The 17,701-nt window shown below is 40.1% G+C and overlaps 1 pseudogene; it reads right to left on the minus strand.

Moving 5' to 3' along the window:
- Positions 1 to 547: 547 nt before the first annotated feature.
- LOC128576963 (DNA-(apurinic or apyrimidinic site) endonuclease-like) lies at positions 548 to 5,040 on the minus strand (annotated as a pseudogene).
- Between the last annotated feature and the right edge of the window lie 12,661 nt (positions 5,041 to 17,701).

Raw genomic sequence — 17,701 nt, forward strand, 5'->3', positions numbered from 1 at the left:
ATAGACATTTTAAAAATGTTGATTCTTCCTATCCATGAGCATGGTATGTTCTTCCATTTGTTAATATCCTCTGCTATTTCCTTTCTGAGGATTTCATAGTTTTCTTTATAGAGGTCCTTCACCTCCTTCGTGAGGTATATTCCTAGGTATTTCATTTTATTTGAAACTATGGTGAAGGGAGTTGTGTCCTTAATTAGCTTCTCATCTTGACTGTTATTGGTGTATACAAAGGCTACTGACTTGTGGACATTGATTTTATATCCTGAAACATTACTGTATTTTTTTTTTAACTATGGCTTTTTATTTTCATGTGGATAGCCCAACAGAAGTAGGAATAATCAGTAGCCTTTGTTCAGTGTTATTTTAAAAAAAGAAAAAAAAACCCACAAAACAGAAACCAAATTTTGGGCTTAAAAGAAACCTAAGTCTGTCACAGGATCCTGGTTGGACAATACATTATTTTTATGGATGAGAAACACAGCGCTAGAGAGTGAAGAAGGAATGTTAGTTTGGGAGACCTATTTCCCAAAGTGATCTGGGAGAGGTGTCACAGTGCTAGATATAGGGTGACGGGACAGTGATCACTCCCCAGGGCCTTGGAACGGATCTTGCTATCACACAATGCTGGAAACAGAGAGTGGGACAACAAAAGGTAGTCAAGACGCCAACCAACATTCTTGGCTTGAGCATTCATCATGTAAGTCCAAAAGTTATAGGCACAGGCTGTGTTGGGGTAGAGGTGCCGAAAGCTGTCAGCCAGTGACACAGCTTGCATCAATTCCCCAAAACCTTGGCGCTCTTGTGGGGTGAAGCCAGCATTCTTTTTGTTTCCCTTGGGGTTGCAAGGTCAATTTCTTCATGAGCCATATTGCGATCTCCACACAGCACAAGGGGCTATTGGGAAGTCAAGCCCTTCAAGAACTTGCGGAAGGCTTCATCCCAGCACTGCCTGTACTCCAGTCGCACCAGCCCACGGCCTGCATTGGGTACTCAGGCTGTTACAGGCACAAACTTGTCAAACTCAGCCACAATCACTCGTCCTTCCTGATCATGTTCTAACTCACCAATGCCATAGGAAACTTTGAGTGGGCACTGGTGGGAAAGTAGGCCCACACCACTGTACCCTTCCTTGTCTGAAGGAGCTGACCAGTACTGATGGGATAGTCCAGGCAGCTCTTGAAGTTCAGTGGGTAGTTTGTTCTCGGAACATTTGGTCTCTTGGAGGCACAGGATATCTGGGGCTTCTTCCTTTACCCAATCTAATCCTTTCTTCTTTTTTATTTATTTATTTATTTATTTATTTATTTATTTATTTATTTATTTATTTATTTTATTGTTGGGGATTCATTGAGGGTACAATAAGCCAGTTACACTGATTGCAATTGTTAGGTAAAGTCCCTCTTGCAATCATGTCTTGCCCCCATAAAGTGTGACACACACTAAGGCCCCACCCCCCTCCCTCCATCCCTCTTTCTGCTTCCCCCACACCATAACATTACTGTATTTTTTGATGACTTCTAGGAGTCTTATGGTTGAGTCTTTGGGGTTCTCTAAGTATAAGATCATGTCATCAGCAAAGAGGGAGAGTTTGACCTCCTCTGCTCCCATTTGCATTCCCTTTATTTCCTTGTCTTGCCTAATTGTATTGGCTAGAACTTCCAGCACTAAGTTGAATAGTAAAGGTGACAGAGGACAACCTTGTGTAGTTCCAGTTCTAAGAGGAAAAGCTTTCAGTTTTACTCCATTCAGTAAAATATTGGCTGTGGGTTTGTCATAGATAGCTTCAATCAGTTTTAGAAATGTGCCACCTATGCCTATACTCTTCAGTGTTCTAATTAGAAAATGATGCTGGATTTTATCAAACGCTTTTTCTGCATCTATTGAGAGATTCATGTGATCTTTATTTTTGCCTCTGTTAATATGGTGGATAACGTTTATGGACTTGGTATGTTAAACCAGCCTTGCATCCCTGGGATGAAGCCTACTTGATCATGATAAATGACTTTTTTGATGATAAGCTGTAATCTATTGGCTAGGATTTTGTTGAGAATTTTTGCATCTATATTCATGAGTGAGATTGGCCTGAAATTCTCCTTTTTGTTCGGGTCTTTTCCTGGTTTTGTTATCAGGGTGATGTTTACTTCATAGAATGTGTTGGGGAACATTCCTTCTTCCTCAATTTTTTAGAATAATTTCTGAAGTACAGGAATAAGCTCTTCCTTAGATTATAGATAGAATTCTGGAGTGAAGCCATCTGGACCAGGGCATTTTTTGGTTGGAAGATTTTTTATTGTTTCTTTGATCTCAGTGCTTGAAATTGGTCTGTTCAGGAGCTCTATTTCTTCCTGGCTGAGTCTAGGGAGAGGGTGTGATTCCAAATATTGATCCATTTCCTTCACATTGTCAAATTTCTGGGCATAGAGTTTCTGGTAGTATTCAGAGATGATCTCTTGTATCTCTGTGGGATCAGTTGTTATTTCCCCTTTATCATTTCTGATTGAGGTTACTAGAGATTTTACTTTTCTATTCCTCGTTAGTCTGGCCAATGGTTTATCTATTTTATTATTTTTTTCAAAAAACCAACTCCTTGTTTCATTAATTTTCTGAATGATTCTTTTGTTTTCAATTTCATTGATCTCTGATTTGATTTTGGATATTTCTTTTCTTCTACTCAGTTTAGGCTCAGATTGTTCTTCTTTTTCCAATTCCATAAGATCTCTTGTAATATTGTTGATGCGCTCTCTTTCTGTTTTTCGAATGTAGGCATCTAAAGCGATGAATTTTCCTCTCAAAACTGCTTTTGCAGTATCCCACAGGTTTTGGTAGCTTGTGTCTTCATTGTTGTTATGCTCAAGGAAGTTAACAATTTCCTGTTTTATTTCTTCCTGCACCCATCTGTTATTCAACAGAAGATTGTTTAATTTCCATGCCTTTGGATGGGGTCGAGCATTTTTGTTAGAGTTGAGTTCCACCTTTAGTGCCTTATGGTCTGAGAAGATACAAGGTAAAATTTCAATTCTTTTGATTCTGTTGATATTTGTTTTGTGTCCCAGGATATGATCAATTTTGGAGAATGTTCCATGGGGTGATGAGAAGAATGTATATTCTTTATCTTTGAGATGGAGTATTTTATATGTGTCTATCAAGCACTGTTGTTCTAGGGTCTCATTTAAATCTCTTATATCTTTGTTTAATTTCTGTTTAGAGAATCTGTCCAGCTCTGTAAGAGGAGTGTTAAAGTCGCCTGTTATTATGGTATTATCAGATATCATAATGCTCAAACTGAGTAAGGTCTGTTTCAAGAATCTCGGAGCATTTAAATTGGGTGCATAAATATTTAGAATTGAAATTTCTTCTTTTTTTTTTTTTAAAGTACAGACTTTATTTATTTATTTATTTATTTTTGGATTTTGGCCAGGGCTGGGTTTGAACCCGCCACCTCTGGCATATGGGACCAGCACCCTAGTCCTTGAGCCACAGGAGCCGCCCCGAAATGTCTTCTTGTTGTATTTTTCCCTTGACCGATATAAAGTGACCATCTTTGTCTTTTTTGACTTTAGTTGCTTTAAATCCACATGTATCTGAAAATAAGATTGCAACTTCTCTTTTCTTGTGAATTCCATTTGCCTGAAAAATTGTCTTCCAACCCTTGACTCAGCTTTAATTGTCTTTTGAAGCCAGGTGTTTTTCTTGCAGACAGCAAATGGATGACTTGTGTTTTTTAATCCAGTCAACCAATCTATGTCTCTTCAGTGGGGAATTCAAGCCATTAACATTTATTGAGATAATTGATAAGTGTGGTAGTATTCTATTCATCTTATTTGGTGGGAGTCCATTGCTTAGTTTTATCTTTTGCATCAGTGTGGAGGTTAGGTTCTGTCCTTTAATTTCTGAGTTCTTACTTTCTGCTGATCCATTGTGGTGGTCAGTGTGCAGAACAGGTTGAAGTATTTCCTGTAGAGCTGGTCTTGCTGTGGCGAATTTCCTCAATGTTTGTATATCCGTAAATGATTGATTTCTCTGTCAATTTTTAAGCTTAGCTTAGCAGGGTACAGAATTCTGGGCTGGAAATTGTTCTGTTTAAGTAGATTAAAGGTAGATGACCATTGTCTTCTTGCTTGGAAAGTTTCATTAGAGAAGTCTGCGGTCACTCTGATGGATTTGCCCCTGTAGGTCAACTGGCGCTTACTCCTGGCAGCTTGCAGAATCTTTTCTTTTGTCTTGACTTTGAACAGGTTCATCACAATGTGTCTTGGAGAAGCTCGGTTAGAGTTGAGGCGACCTGGGGTCCGATAGCCCTCTGAAAGCAGTGTGTCAGAATCTTTGGTGATACTTGGGAAATTTTCTTTTATAATATTCTCTAGTATGGCTTCCATTCCTCTGGGGCATTCTTCTTCCCCTTCTGGAATTCCTATAACTCGTATGTTGGAACGCTTCATAAAGTCCCATAATTCTGACAGTGAACGTTCTGCTTTCTCTCTCTTCTTTTCTGCCTCTTTTACTATCTGAGTTATGTCAAGAACTTTGTCTTCTACCTCTGAAATTCTTTCTTCTGCATGGTCTAACCTGTTGCTGATACTTTTCATTGCATCTTTAGGTTCCCTCGTTGACTGTTTCAGTTCCTTCAGCTCTGCTATATCCTTTTTATATTCTTCATATCATTCGTCTCTTATTTGATTCTGTTTTTAGATTTCCTTTTGGTTATTTTCCACTTTATTAGCAGTTTCCTTCATTGTTTCCAACATTTCTTTCATTGTTTTCAACATGTGTATTCTAAATTCCCTTTCTGTCATTCCTAACATTTCTTTATAGGTGGAATCATCTGCATTAGCTACCTCATGGTCCCTAGGCAGGGTTGTTCTGGACTGGTTCTTCATGTTGCCTGGAGTTTTCTGCTGATTCTTCCTCATGAGTGATTTCTTTTATCTGTTTCCTTGCTCTAATTTTCCTTTCACTTCCTCTTGCTCTTTAAGTTCTCGTGCAAGATGTGGTTACTTCTCTGGCCTTTATGCTTGGGCTGGGAGCAGCATCACGATCCATCTTCACCCACCCACGCAGTTGTGGATGATGGGCACCCTAGTAAGTAAGCTAGGACTTCACATGTTTGGGTGAACCACAGGTCAGGAACACCTAACAGGAGGAGCTCTGCAGCCTCGTCCAGCGCTCATATGCTGTAACTATGTAAACCTGTGAGCAGGAGCGACTACTGTGAACTGTTTTGGTGTTCTTGGACTTGGCACTCAGTTGAACTGCCTTGGGGAGAGCTTGAGCAGGAGTGTGGAGAACTTTGGGCATTGTTTGGGGCCCCAGACTGAGCCACTGAGCTGGGCGCAGGAAGCCACTGTGAAAGCCCTAAAAGCTTTTTTGTCAGGAAAAGACTCAATTTCTCCGTCAAATTTGAAACTTACTTAAGCAGGATACAAAATTATAGGTTGGCAGTTGTTCGTTTTTTTTCACTGATCAATTTATATTCCAATTTTTCTTGTGTTTACTTTTTTATTATTAGTATTAGATCATAGCTGTGTACATTAATGCAATCATGGGGCATCATGCACTGGTTTTATAAACAGGTCGACACATTTTCATCACACTGGTTAACATAGCATTCCTGGCATTTTCTTAGTTATTGTGTTAAGACAATAATATTCTGCATTCACTAAGTTTCACATGTACCCTTGTAAGATGCACCGCAGGTGTAATCACACCAATCCCCCTCCCTCTGCCCAACCTCCCCCCTCCCTCCCCTCCCTTTCCCCCTTCCCCATATTCTTAGGTTATAACTGGGTTATAGCTTTCCTATGAAAACCATAAATTAGTTTCATAGTAGGGCTGAGTACATTGCATACCTTTTCTTCCATTCTTGAGATACTTTACTAAGAAGAATATGTTCCAGCTCCATCCATGTAAACATGAAAGAGGTAAAGTCTCCATCTTTCTTGAAGGCTGCATAATATTCCATGGTGTACATATACCACAATTTATGAACCCATTCGTGGATCAATAGGCACTTGGGCTTTTTCCATGACTTAGCAATTATGAATTGGGCTGCAATAAACATTCTGGTACAAATATCTTTGTTATAATGTGATTTTTGGTCTTCTGGGTATATATCTAGTAGAGGAATTATAGGATTGAATGGAAGATCTATTTTTAGATCTCTAAGTGTTCTCCAAACATCTTTACAAAAGGAATGTATTAATTTGCGTTCCCACCAGCAGTGTAGAAGTGTTCCCCTTTCTCCACATCCACGCCAACATCTCTGGTCTTGGGATTTTGTGATATGGGCCAATTTTACTGGAATTAGATGGTATCTCAAGTTAGTTTTGATTTGCATTTCTCTGATGTTTAACAAGAGGGGGCTTGGCGCCTGTGGCTCAAGCAGCTAAGGCACTAGCTACATACACCTGAGCTGGGGTTCAAATCCAGCCTGAGGCCCACCAAACAACAATGATGGCTGCAACCAAAAAATAGCCAGGCGTTGTGGTGGGTGCCTGTAGTCCCAGCTACTTGGAGGCGAAGGCAGGAGAACCGCGTGAGCCCAGGAGTGGAGGTTGCTGTGAGCTATGATGCCATAGCACTCTACCCAAGGAGACAGCTTGAGGCTCTGTCTCAAAAAAAAAAAAAAATGAAGGGTGGTGCCTGTAGCTCAAGGAGTAGGGCTCCGGTCCCATATGCCGGAGGTGGCAGGTTCAAACCTAGCCCCGGCCAAAAACCAAAAAAAAAAAAGAATTTTAACAATAGGGGCCCACTCCCTTTTGTCTTGTAGGGTTTATGCTGAGAATTCTGCTTTTATCCTGATGAGTTTTCTCTTATAGGTCAGTTGTTGCTTATGTCTAGTGGCTTGTAAAATTTTCTCTTTCATTTTGGCTGTGGCCATTTTGATTACTATTTGTCTTTGAGATGTTCTATTTCCAATATGTCTTACAGAAATTTGATGACCATTTTGTATCTGGATGTCTGAATCTCTGGTGATATTAGGAAAATTTTCTTAAATAATACCTTCAAATTGAATTTCTATATTTTGAGCACTCTCTTCTTCTCCCTCAAGGATACCTGTAACACATATGTTTGTACATTTTCACAGTCCCAAATATCTAAGACATTGTTATGCCTTTGTTATCTTTTTTTCTGCCTTCTTAAATGACTGGATTAGCTTGAGAGCCTTGTCATCAAGGTCTGAGATTCTTTCTTCTCCCTGGCTTAACTTGTTGCTGAAACTTCTATCATGTTTTCAGGTACCCTAAATTACTCTTTCATTTCTGTAAGTTCCATTATATCTTTCATAATATTGTCCATTTCTGTGGCAACTTTTTCATTAATTTCCTGAAATACTTTTTTTTTTTTGGTTTCTTTTTTTCTGGTTTTCAACTTTATGTTCATTTCTATTCATCTTTCTTTTTTTTGAGACAGAGTCTCAAGCTGTTGCCCTGTGTAGAGTGCCATGGTGTAGCTCACAGCAACCTCAAACTCTTGGGCTTAGTGATTCTCTTGTCTCAGCCTCCCAAGTAGCTGGGACTACAGGCGCCTGCCACAACGCCCAGCTATTTTTGTTGCTGTTGTTGTCACTGTTGTTTAGCAGGCCCTGGCCATGTTCAAACCCACCATCCCCAGTGCATGTGGTAGGTACCCTAACCACTGAGCTACAGGTACCGAGCCTCCATTCATCTTATTTGCTACCCATATTCTGATTTCCATTTCTCTCATTTGAACAATTTCTTTATAATTATGATTCCCTGCTGTAGCTCCATTGTGATATTTTGGGGATGTTTTAGTGTTTCATGTCACCAAGTTTCTTTTGCTGGTTTCTTCGCATCTGTGCCTCGTTTTCTCAGTTCAGGCTAATAGGTTTGAATGGGCTCAGTTCCTTGTTGGAAACTCTCCTGATTGAGTCAAGTAAAGTGTGGTCACTAGATGGCGCTGTAGTAACAGCGGTAATAGCAGCAGGTGGCTGTCAGATTCGTGTGTCCTTGTAGTTGTGTGCCTTTGCTTTATCCAGATCTCAGTGAACTGCCAGCTTGAGCCTGGGGGTTACCTGGTGGCCTTTGGACTTTGGAGCAGATCTTTTGGCACTACTGTGATGGTGGATGCTCTGGGGTGGGATCCTTGGGACTAAGTGCAGCACTGGAGACTTGGGGAAGGTGTCTTGGGTCTGGAGAGGGTTTGGATGCTCAGAGGTACAGTGTCAAGATTTTGTGCAAGATCTTCAGGGTCTGCACTGGGAGGAGCCTGAGACAGAGTCAGGCTGAATTGGGCCAAGATTCCAGAAAGAGGTCTGTGGAGAAGGCGGGGTTGATTCTATCTGGACAGTGAAGTTGAGGGTCTATCATACAGGACACATTTTAGGCCTGGAGGGCAGAGTCTGAGCCAACCAAGTAGCAGGCTGTTCTGCATACATAAGGGACACTCAGATGCCGCATCAAGTGGGGCTGACATGGGTACACAGAGCTCTCCTTGCCCCTCCCAGGACCCACCAAGACAGAGCCGTGTTCTACTGCTTCTTAGATTATAGCCCACTGTGCCCTGCCTCTGTCATTTCCCATGCTCAAATCCTCTTGTGTTCTATGGAGGAAGTGCTTGAGTTCAGGTTACTGGGTATGGCTTAGCGAAGCCACAAGTTGATCCACTCCCTTTCCAGTCCACTGCAGGCCTGGTATAGAGCATCTAAGAGCTGAGGGTGGCCGTAGCTACTATATGATCCCTGCCATGCTCACTTTCTGGTGAGCTAGTTCTGTACAAGGCTTAAGGTGGTCCCTGGTCCGACGTGGCAGAGGTCTGTGATGCAGGCTGCCCAGCAACTCAGTTCATACAGCACCAGGCAAGTGAGCATGGCAACTCAGCACTCCCTGGTCCTATTGTTCTCCACGTAGTCTTTATCTTGTTATATGTATCTTCCTATCATAAATTTCCTTGGTGTTTTTTTTTTTTTTCCTGCTCTAGGTGTCCTACATATTTTCCCTGTGATTTTGCAATGCTGTTTGTTAGACAAGTGATCCAAATGGAAGCAGCTGCCTGCACCTTTCCCTATTTTTCAAGGGAAGAGCATGTTGGCAGACTGTTTCTAGTCCTCCATTTTTCTGTAACCCCTGAGTCTTTTATTTTTAATAATTTTATGTATTTGTGGGATATAGTGTGATGTTTTGATATGTTTACCTTGTGGAATGACTAAATCAAGTTATTTAACAAACCTATCACATCACATACTTACTTTGTGATGAAACATTTAAATTTTACTCTTTTAGAAATTTTGAAAAATTCAATGCATTATTATTTATTATAGTCACCATCTGTATGATCGATCACTAAAGCTTATTCCTCTTCTCTAACTGAAACTTTGTACCCTTTGATCAACATCTCTTCTTTTCTCATCCCCACAATTCTACTCTCTACTTCTATGAGTTCAACTTTCTTAGATTCTGCATATAAGTGAGATCATGCAGTATTTGTCTTTTTGTGTCTGGCTTATTTCTCTTAATATAATGTCCTACAGATTTTCCATGTTGTCACAAATGAGAAAATTTCTTTTGTAAGGCTGAATAGTATCCCTTTGAGAATATACATTTCATATTTTTTTATCTATTCATCTGATGTTAAGTACCTAAGGTTGCTTCCATTTCTTCCCTATTGTTAATAATGCTGTAATGACTATGGGAGTCCAAATATGTTTTGGACATACGATTTCAATTATTTTGGATAATATACCTAGAAGTGGGATAGCTAGACCATGTAGTAATTTATATTTAGCTTTATGATGAAACTCCATGTTCTTTTTTTTTTTTTTTTCCAGCATGGCAGTATTAATTTACTTTCCCACCCACAATGCACAAGATTCCCTTTTTTCCACACTTTCACCCATACTTTTTATCTTTTGTATTTTTGTTAGTAGCCATTTTAACAGGTATGAGGTGATGTCTCATTATTGTTTTAATCATGATTAGTGATGATAAGCATTCTTTCGTATATCTGTTGCCCATTTGCGTGTCTTTTATTTTATTTTGTTTTTGAGACAGACTCTTACTCTGTTGCCGCAAGCTAGAGTGTTGTGGTGTCATCCTAGCTCATAGCAACCTCAAACCCCTGGGTTCAGCGATCCTCCTGCCTCAGCCTTCCGGTAGCTGGGACTACAGGCACCCGCCACAACACCTGGCTAATTTTTCTATTTTTAGTAGAGATGGGGTCTCACTCTTGCTCAGGCTGGTCTCAAACTCCTGAGCTGAAGCCATCTGCCCTCCACCACCTCCTGCAGTGCTAAGATTACCTGGATTATGTCTTAATTTGAAAAATGTCTATTTAGGCCCATTTTTTTTTGATTGGGTAATTTGTTTTCTATTGAGTTGTTTGAAGTCCTTATATATTTTGGATATTATCCCCTTGTTGGGTGTAACATTTGTAGATATTTTCTCCCAATCGGTAGGCTTTCTCTTCCTTAGTCTTTTTTACATGCTCTCTGGTATTATAGTTTGGTCCAGACTTATTCAGTATAATCACTACTCAGTCCTGAAGTCAGATATTTCTTCAAGATAACCTGATTCCTTTTAGTGGGAAATATTTCTTAGAGGAAACAATCTAGATGCTAGACTTGCTCATTGCTACTGAGGTGGTCATTGTTTCTTGCCATTTTCAGTGAATGGAGGTAGTAAACATGTATTATACTTTTAAGAGAATATCTATCATCAGCTTCTGATACGGAAAATTCACTTTTCAGTAGGTCCTTCGTCTTGGGGATTTGAAGAATGAACCCATGGACCACAGATCAGTGGTAAGATAGGACTTTTATTAGAAATCGGAAAGGAATACAGAAAAGCACCATAGTTTCTGTAAGGGGGAAAGAACTGAAGAACTCTCCCGGGAGTCTCCACGTGGGCTCTTTTATCTAGAGGTCTCAAGTCTAGAGCATTACACATGGCTGGCAGCAGGTAGATGGAAAAACATCTTTTCAAAGTTAGTGAGTGCATTAACAAATGAATGAATGTAGTTCCTCCTCCACTAGGGCGAGGTTATCATGTCCTTTACAGTCTTTGTCCCTGAGAAGGGATTAGGGTATGTGCTCCTACCCAAGGTGACACCACCCAAAAAACCATCATAGGCTGCTTTTTTCATGATCTTATCAGAGCCCAGGAGGTGTGTCCCAAAGAAGGCAGTCTGCTTGTGCCTGGAAATGGGGGTCTGACCTCTGAGTTCACCTGAGCCTACAGAATGGGGGGCTCCCTGTCTAGCCCTGAGTGGTGGAATCCTGTATCACTTTCATCCTGGGCTGCTCCTCTGTCCCATATAGACAATCATTTTTATCATTTTTTTTTGTTTTAACACTCCAGGTTTTAAATATATATATAAATACAACAGTTGTATTACTTTTCTTCCCCTTTCATAGGTAGACAGTGGCATATTCTATACCAATGCTGTCCAATATATATTTATGCAGAGACAAAAATCTTCTGAATCTGCACTGTCCAACACAGTAGGTACTAGTTACCTAAGTATTTTATTCAAGAATCAAACACTGACTACATAAAATGTGTCTAATATGATGGAGTAACTAAATGTCTTATTTCATTTAATTTTAATTTAATTAAATTAAAATAGCTGCTTGTGGCTAGTAGATACCATATTATTGAACACCAGCAGCTCTACACACTTTCTGCACTTTATTAACTTAACAGCATATACTGGAGATCACTACACTACAATACGAAAAGGCGTCTTCATTGCTTTTTATGGCTGTACAGTAAATGGGCCATTATGAAAGTTTGAGATATACAAAAATCAAGAAACATAAAATCCACACAGACAGAAACAAATTAAGCCCTCCCAGCAACATCAATAAGGTGAGCAAGCTGAAACTTGTACCAGCAAATCAGAAAGGACGCTGTCGAAGATGTTTCCTGGAAGTGAAATAATTGACCACAGCACACTGTCTCAAAACTTTTGTAGGATATAGGTGTACCTTGAGTGTACCACAGTTATATTGGTGGACATCTTCTTTCTAGTCATATATTCTAAAACCCATAGAATTTAGTTATATTGGTGGACATCTGCTTTCTTTCTGCTCTTATGCTGTCGTTAATTGCTCTTCAAGGAGTGGCCTTCTGTTTATGCCTTTTTGTGCTGTGTTCTGTACATGTTTGCTTTTATTTTGCATTGTTTCTTTGGGATAGATATTTAGAAGAAAGATTATGGGTTTCAAGAGCAAATACTTATGTAGTTTTACTAGATAGTACTAAATCTCTTGGATAAGTTTTTTTTATTGAATTTTATTTTATTTATTTTTTATCAAGTCTTTTGCATATAGATCATAAATACATTTATGCCAATTTCAGTGTGTTGATTATTTGTACAAATTGGAGTGGTTACATCATGCTAATTAATATAGCTTTCACCTCATTTACCCAATTATAACGTTAGGACATTTGTGCTCTACACATGATAGATCCAACTTGTACTTGCAATGTGCTCAATAGTTGTGGTCCCCCTACTATCCCATACTGTCCCTCCTACCCGCTTCCTGTCCATCTTCCTCCCCTTTCCTCCTCCATCTTAGGATAAAATTGTGTTTCATTTTTCATATGCAAGTGTGAGTTATTATAAATTGGTTTCACAGTAGTACTGAGTACATTGGATTTTTTTTTTTCATTCCTGAGATACTTTACTAAGAAGAGTATTTTCCAGTTCCATCCACGTAAACACAAAAGAGGTAAAGTCTCCTTTTTTTTACTGCTGCATAGTATTCCATGGTATACATATACCACAATTTATTAATCCATTTATGATTCAATGGGCACTTGGGCTTCTTCCATGACTTGGCTATTATGAATTGAGTGCAATGAACAATCTGGTGCAAATATCTTTATTGCCAAATGATTTTTGGTCCTTTGGATATACACCTAGAAGAGGAATTGGAGGATCAAACGGCAGGTCAACAATTAGATCCCTGAGAGTTCTCCAAACTTCCTTCCAAAAGGAATGTACTGGCTTGCATTCCCACCAGCAGTGCAGAAGTGTTCCCTTTTCTCCACATCCACACCAACATCTGTTGTTTTGGGATTTTGTGATGTGCGCTACTCTAACTGGAGTTAGATGGTATCTCAGAGTAGTTTTGGTTTGCATTTCTCTGATGATTAAAGATGATGAGCATTTTTTCATGTGTCTATAGGCCATGCGCCTGTCTTCTTCAGAGAAGCTTCTGTTCATGACTCTTACCCACAATGAAATGGGATCACTTGTTTTTTGCTTAGCAATAAGTTTAAGTGCTCTGTGGATTCTGGTTATTAGACCTTTATTGGTAGTATAATTTTCAAAAATCATCTCCAATTCTGCGGGCTGTCTATTTGCTTTACTTAGTGTGTTCTTGGCAGTGCAGAAGCTTTTTAATTTGATCAGATCCAAGTAATGTATTTTTGATGTTGCTTCAATTGCCCAGGGTGTCTTCCTCAAGAAGTATTCTCCCAGGCCAATTTTTTCAAGTGTTTCCCCCGCACTCCCTCTAAGAATAATTATAGTTTCATGTCTTAAGTTTAAGCCCTTTAACCAGTGAGAGTCAATTTTTGCTAGAGGAGAAAGGTGTGGGTCCAGTTTCAGTCTTCTACAAGTTGCCAGCCAATTCGTCCAACACCATTTATTGAATAGGGAATCTTTCTCCCAATTTATATTTTTAATAGGCTTATCGAAAATCAAATGACGATAAGCGTCTGGGTTCCCCTCTTGGTCTTCAATTCTGTTCCATACATCTACCTCTCTGTTTTTGTGCCAGTACCATGCTGTTTTGATCACTATCGATTTATAATGAAGTCTGAAGTCTGGAAGTGTGATTCCTCCCGATTCGTTTTTATTTCTGAGTAATGTCTTGGCTATTTGAGGTTTTTTCTGTTTCCATATAAAACAAAGTACTAGTTTTTCCAGGTCTTTAAAATATGAGAGAGGTGCTTTAATAGGGATCGCATTAAATCTGTAAATTGGTTTAGGTAGTATAGACGTTTTAACAATGCTCGTTCTTCCCAGCCATGAGCATGGTATATTTTTCCATTGTGAACATCTTCAGCTATTTCTTTTCTCAGAGTTTCGTAGTTCTCTTTATAGAGATCTTTCACATCCTTAGTTAGATACACTCCCAGATATTTCATCTTCTTTGGCACTATTGTAAAGGGAATAGAATCCTTGATTGTTTTTTCCCCTTGACTATTGTTGCTGTATATAAAGGCTACAGATTTATGAGTGTTGATTTTCTATCCTGAGACGTTACTACATTCCTTGATCACTTCTAGGAGTTTTGTAGTTGATTTCCTGGGGTTTTCCAGATATATACTCATATTGTCTGAGAAGAGTGACAGTTTGATCTCCTCTGGTCCTATTTGGATACCATTGATTGCCTTCTCTTGGCCTGATTGCGGTGACTAAGACTTCCATTACAATGTTAAAAAGCAGTGGAGACAGTGGGCATCCTTGCCTGGTTCCTGATCTGAGTGGAAATGATTTCAATTTTACTCCATTCACTATGATATTGGCTGTGGGTTTGCTGTAGATGGCCTCTATCAGTTTAAGAAATGTTCCATCTATACCTATTTTCTTAAGCGTTCTGATCAAGAAAGGGTGCTGAATATTGTCAAAAGCTTTTTCTGCATCAATTGAGAGAATCATATGGTCTTTGTTTGTTAATTTGTTTATGTGATGTATTATATTTATGGATTTATGTATATTGAACCATCCTTGGGACCCTGGGATGAAACCCACCTGGTCATGGTATAGAATTTGTTTGATGTGTTGTTGGATTCTGTTCGCTAGGGTCTTATAGAATATTTTTGCATCAATATCCATTAGAGATATCTGTCTATAATTTTATTTTCTTGTTGGGTCATTTCCTGGTTTGGGTATCAGGGTGATATTTGCTTCATAGAATGAGTTGGGAAGTATTCCTTCTTTTTCTATGTTTTGAAAAAGATTAAGTGATATAGGTACTAGTTCCTCTTTAAAGGTTTGGTAGAATTCTGATGTGAAGCCATCTGGTCCAGGGCTTTTCTTTTTGGGGATATTTCTTATAGTTGATGCTATTTCAGAGCTTGTGATAGGCTTGTTCAACATTTCCACTTATTTCTGGCTAAGTCTAGGAGGGTGGCATGTTTCCAAGTATTGATCTATTTCCTTCAGATTTTCATACTTCTGACAGTAGAGTTTTATGTAGTAGTCATTAGGGATTTGTTAAATTTCTGAGGAGTCTGTTGTAATTTGGTCTTTATCATTTCTGACTGATGAAATTATGGATTTTACTCTTCTAGTTATGATTAGGCTAGCCAAAAGTTTATCTATTTTATTGACTTTTTCAAAAAACCAACTCTTTGATTGGTTGATCTGTTGTATGATTCTTTTGTTTTCAATTTCATTTAGTTCTACTCTTATTTTAGTTATGTCTTTTCTTCTGCTGGGTTTAGGGTTGGAGAGTTCTTCCTTTTCCAGTTGCTTGAGATGTCCCATTAAGTTATTGACTTCCTCTCTTTCCGTTCTCTTGAGGAAGGCTTAGAATGCTATAAATTTTCCTCTTAGGACTGCCTTTGCTGTATCCCAGAGGTTCTGATAGTTCATTTCTTCATTATTGTTTTGTTCCAAAAATTTGGGAATTTCCTTCTTAATCTCATCTATGACCCAGCTATCATTCAGCATGAGGTTATTTAGTTTCCATGTTTTTGTATGCATGTGGAGATTCCTGTTGTTACTGAGTTCAGCTTTTATTCCATGGTGGTCCGAGAATATACAAGAAAGATTTCTATTCTTTTAAATTTGCTGAGGTAGGACTTGTGACCTAAGATGTGATCAATTTTGGAGGATGATCCATGGGCTGATGAGAAGAATTTGTATTCAATTTTCTTAGGATGAAATGTTCTTTAGATGTCTATTAGATACAAATGTTGAAAGGTTACGTTTAATTCTAAAATTTCTTTGCTTAGCTTCTTTTTTGAGTATCTATCCAACACTTCTAGAGGAGTGTTAAAGTCTCCAACAATTATGGTGCTGGGGGAAATCAAGTTGCTCATGTCAGTGAGAGTTTCTCTTATAAATTGAGGTGCATTCTGGTTGGGTGCATAAATGTTGATTAATTGAAATCTCATCATGTTGATTATTGCCCTTAACAAATAAGAAGTGACCATCATTGTCTTTTCTTACTTTGATTGGTTTAAAGCCTAATATATCTGCGAATAAAATTGTAACACCTGCTTTTTTCGATCTGCTCTGATTGTTCATGTTGCCAGAGTTTTTCAGCTGATTCCGACTCATGATTGTTTTTCACTGTTTGCTAGGTGATCTGGTAAGGTGAGATTGGATTGGGGTTTCCTGGGGTTGTGGTTAACCATCCCTTTGTTAAGGATCTGGGACTGATGACTGCAAATTTTTCCCCTTTAGTTTTGCAAAGGACCTGTACAGTATTACAGTCAGAGGCTGGGGAAACCTGCTTGGTGTGGCGGGGTTAGGTGGCTCAGTTTTGTATTCAACTGGTTCTTATCCGATCCTGGTGGATCAGTGATTCTGGTGAAGTCTTAGCCATGAAGAAATACAAGCAATTAAGAAACGCCATCTCCCCAGACAACAACTGGAATGGGATAATTGACCTTTCCTGTTATTACACAACCAGGGTATCACCTGAGAGGGTCCTTGGGTGATGTTCCCAAGTTAGGTATTCCAAACCAATTGACCCAGTCAGTACAAACTCTCATGTGGGAGAGTTTGAAAGGTCTCCAGCAGCTAGATAGCAGAGGTCTACTGGCTGTTCAGATTTTTCTCTCTCTGGTGCTCTACAGAATCAGAAAGGCCTGCCCGGTAGCACAGTAGAACCACGGGGCTGAGTCTCTTTCTCCACTTTGGTCTTTTTTCACGCCCAATCACTGGTGTCCCTGCAGGGCTGCAGTCCTGCTCCCTCCAATAATGCGAAGTACCAGGGTTTAGCAATGTCAGAGTCAAAGGAAGGTCAATGCCCCTGAGGCCCGACCACTTCCCTCAGCTACCAGCCAGGTGGGGGAGCTGAGGCCTGCCTGCCTCGGATGTTCACTAGCCACTGGCTAGTGTTCCACTTGGGCTCAGTCTAATCCTGGGGTTACCAGGCCAGCAAATGCTTATCTGTCTCAGCCACCTCACATTTGTCCCTACTGTTCTACGGCACCAGTATCCCTATAGAGTGGGTTCTGGTTTCCTCTGGTAGTACAGAGTTGGAGGAGTGTTTCTCCAAGATTAGACCCCAGCATGATCACTCTATTGTTGCTGGATCTTCGTGGGAAGTGCCCCTGCACAGCTCCACTGCCATTGCCAAAGCCAGAGAATTCTGGCTATAGGAGCAGCTCCAGGAGCATGCTGCACACGGATCTGGCAGCAGGGGTATGCTGCACATGATTCTGGCAGTGTCCAGCACCCAGTGACTTCAGCAAAGAGAACACTACTCCACTGGTGATTCTGGTTGGGCAGGGGCCTGGCATGGAGGCAGGGTGTGCCCAGCGCTTGGCCTCAGCAGGTCTCTGGCTGGGCAGGGTCAGGCATGTGGCCTCAGCGGGTCTCTGGTTGGGCACAGCGCGTTGCGCAGCCTCAGCGGGTCTTCAGCCAGGTGGGGCGCAGTGTGCGGCTCAGGACCCATGGCACAGCTTGGAGACAGGGAAGACGGGGGAGGGCATGGGCGCAAGGCTCCAGGTGAGTCCAGGCGGAGGGGTGGGCACTCAGTCAGGCAGGCTGGGAG

This window comes from Nycticebus coucang, chromosome X (assembly GCF_027406575.1).
Source record: "Nycticebus coucang isolate mNycCou1 chromosome X, mNycCou1.pri, whole genome shotgun sequence".
Classification (NCBI taxonomy): domain Eukaryota; kingdom Metazoa; phylum Chordata; class Mammalia; order Primates; family Lorisidae; genus Nycticebus; species Nycticebus coucang.